This window comes from Danio rerio, chromosome 23, assembly GCF_052040795.2.
Source record: "Danio rerio strain M-AB ecotype USA chromosome 23, GRCz13ab, whole genome shotgun sequence".
Classification (NCBI taxonomy): domain Eukaryota; kingdom Metazoa; phylum Chordata; class Actinopteri; order Cypriniformes; family Danionidae; genus Danio; species Danio rerio.
Window position 1 is genome coordinate 31,406,976 of NC_141043.1, and position 3,635 is coordinate 31,410,610.

The 3,635-nt window shown below is 29.6% G+C and overlaps 1 protein-coding gene across 12 annotated transcripts in view; it reads left to right on the top strand.

The window, feature by feature from the left end:
* LOC147831317 (uncharacterized) overlaps positions 1-3,635 on the top strand; it is a 76,652-nt gene that overhangs the window by 2,939 nt on the left and 70,078 nt on the right. The window lies entirely within an intron of this gene.

A 3,635-nucleotide genomic window follows, 5' to 3' on the forward strand; every position in this document is an offset into this window, starting at 1 on the left:
ATTAACTAAATAATTGCTTATTGTGAATCGGCAATCGTCACTGTTCACTGAAAAATGATCTTTTATTTGAGCTCACGGTGCTCATCATCTGACAGGTGTTTGAAAGAGAAAGTTGAAAAGAAGTAATAACATTAAAAATTTAATGGTTATAGACAGATTTTACAACATATGAGCTATATGATTAATATGGGGTTCCTGGCATTGCTCGGGCCCCCTAATTCCCCGGGGCCTTAATTGGCTGCTTACCTCGCTTATTGGCTAAGTCTGCTCCTGCCGTTGACTTCCGTAGATAGTATTTGTTATTCTTACTACGAAAGTGAATGGTTGTTCTGTTATTCTGTTTTGCCAGCAGAAAACACAAACACAGGTAATCATTAGTTGGTTTTTTGAATTAATCTTTTGGATTGACTGAACTACATGGACTTACTGCCACCTACTGCTGGTTTAGCATCTTTAATGACAGCCAAGTTAACAGAACAAATACACACTCAGCAAAACGTTGTTTAATTCATCTTATTTTGAGAAAAAACATATAAACCAACAAAAACAAAATATTAGGCTTTATACTTTTGGACATAATGCCAGTTTAAAATAATTTCAACATGTATATACACTACCTGACAAAATTCTTGTCGTCGATCCCTAGTTGCAAGAGCAAAAAATAATAACTTGACTTCTGGTCTTAGATCCTTTAAAAAAGTGGCAAAAGGTAGATTTTTCTTATGCCCAGTCATCACAAATACTGCAGAAGACCTATTGGAATCTGAATCGACCCAAGATTCTCATACAAATCAGTAAAGTTTGGTGACAGAAAAAGCATGATTTGGGGTTAAATTCAGTATGAGGGCGTGCAAGAGATCTGCAGATTGGATGGCAACATCAGCCAGACATTACAAACCACAAGAGAGGGTAAGTTCATACTTCAGTCTCCATATCAAAGTTCCTGAAAGCAAAGAAAGTCACGGTGCTTCAGGATTGGCCAGCCCAGTTACCAGATTTGAAGATTATTGAGCATGTCTGGGGTAAGAAAGGCATTTAAAGATAAATCCAAAGAGTTTTGATGGACTCTGGGAGTCCTACAAGAAAGCTTTCTTTGCCATTCTAGGTGACTTTATTAATGAGTTATTTGAGTCATTGCAAATGTGTGGATGCAGTCGTTCAAGGTCATGGGAGTCATACACAATATTAATTCTTTTTTCAGTGCACCATGACTTTATATTCGATAATGGACATTATTTACAACGTCCAGTAAAAACAAGCAAAGTCAGACCTTCCTGTCCTAATTAAATAATTAAAAATCAGGGCATGATCATATTTTATTTTGGTGCAATAAGCGTAATCTAGAGGCTTTTGCCTTTCAAAAGTCACTTTTGATACCAAATGATCAACTAGAAGTAAAGTTATTATTTGTTATTCCTAAAACTTAGATGGGCAACATGACTTTTGTCAGGTAGTGTACTGAAACATTTTATATCAAAAGCTGGGCTAATTGAAACTAGCAGTAGACTTCTATAAATCATATTTTCTATTAGCATTCTCTAAACACATTGCAAGGGTTTTGCATAGTCTTGTACAAATGTTACATAAAAATGAGGCTGAGATATTTGAATATTATTTATTATTTAATTGTTTATGAATAGGGAATGTTTTTGACATGTTATATAAGTGTATTTGCACATGGCTTGACTTCAACAACCATTTCATGTCATATTTCTTACAAAACATTTTGTACTAAAATTCCAGCAAATTTAGTTTGCAAGGGCAGATTTATCATAAGATTGATTTCATAAAAGTTGAGTTTAATAATACAGAAAAATATATAGATGCAAGCTTGATTTATATATATATATATATATATATATATATATATATATATATATATATATATATATATATATATATATATATAGTCAAAGACGAAAAGAGGTTTAAGGGATATAGCTCGATTTATGCATTCTGTTGTGAGCAAAATATAAGAACGATCATACACGTATACCATGATTTGCAGAAGATCCAAAAATGTCATTGAGTGTAACAATTTTATATATACCCTACCAGTCAAAAGTTTGGGATCAGTTGGATTTTTAAATGTTTGAATGATAAAAAATACAGTACATATTGTAAAATTGTGAAATGTTATTGCACTATAACTGTTCAAAAGTAGTTAATAATTTAATTCAGTGATTTTAAAAATGAAATTTCAGCTTCAATACTCCAGTCTTCAGAGTCACATGATCCTTCAGAGATAACTCTAATATTAATTGTTGTTGTTATTATTATTATTAATATTAATATTATTAACAGTAATTGTAATACAAGCAATAATGACTGGAGTAATAATTGCATTTGAAACTACATAAAATAGGAAAGCATTTTTTTTTTAAATAAATAATTTTAAAAAAATTTACAATTAATAAATGCTGCCTAAATGATCAGAATAATTTTCTTAAAACATGAAACATGAAAAACATGTAAAAAAAAAAAAAACGTACCCTAAACTTTTGCATACTAATTAATTCAAATTGTGTGTCTTTATAAATATATTTGCTTTTACCCAATCAGAATACACATGTTGATTCATTTAAATGCATCAGTTACGCTTAGCCCTGTCACAATAATCAACATATCGACTTATTGCACAACACATGGATATGACCTCTATTGGAGGTTTCAGTATGGTAAAAAAAAAAAAAAAACTAGTATTACAATAGTATATTTTCATGAGGGTTTTTGATAACTGAAAATAGATCTGGGGGCAGACATCGCAGCCTCTGTTACTTTTTACCTTGCACTTTATTTGTTAACATTTATTATTATTTATTTAGGATAACATTTAATTCCAATGCCTAATTATTAAATTGTTGAAATGACTGTAATTAAATGAAATATTCGTAATAATAAAATATTATGTGTTCTTTGGAAGAGTGCTATATATATGCTTTTGATGCTATTATATTGTCATTCTGGCAATTATATAATGAGTGGCATAAAATGGTCTTAAAATGACAATAACATCGTTGATCGCAAAATTTATCGAACAACAAAAAATAAATATTGTGACGGGCCTAATTACTCAGAATGATGATGCATTATTTTACTAATTTTGACATTTATTGTCACAAAAACTATTTGAAACACTTCATACATATATATATATATATATATATATATATATATATATATATATATATATATATATATATATGTGTGTGTGTGTGTGTGTGTGTGTGTGTATATATGTATGTATGTATGTATACTATATATATTATAGATGTAATTTGATCCAGAAAGGGAATGTCTCGTCTTTGACCCATAAAGCAGGTTTTAAAAAATTATACCAGCAAACTTTAATGACTGCGAAAATGTATTGACCATCTTATTCCTTGTCTTAAATCTGATCATTTTAAATATATTTATTTTAAAGACATCACATAAAATTATATATAGATTTTTACAGCATCTTAAAATTCACTTTCTCCCAGAGTGAAAATCAATAAATCATATGAATAATTATGTAACAATGTTGATATAATTAAGAGTTTTTTTTTTTCACATAGTAGTAGTTGTGGTTTTATTAGAGCACTTTATTTCCTCTATAAAAAGGACTAAAAAAAGTCACTCAAAAGATAAGCTCA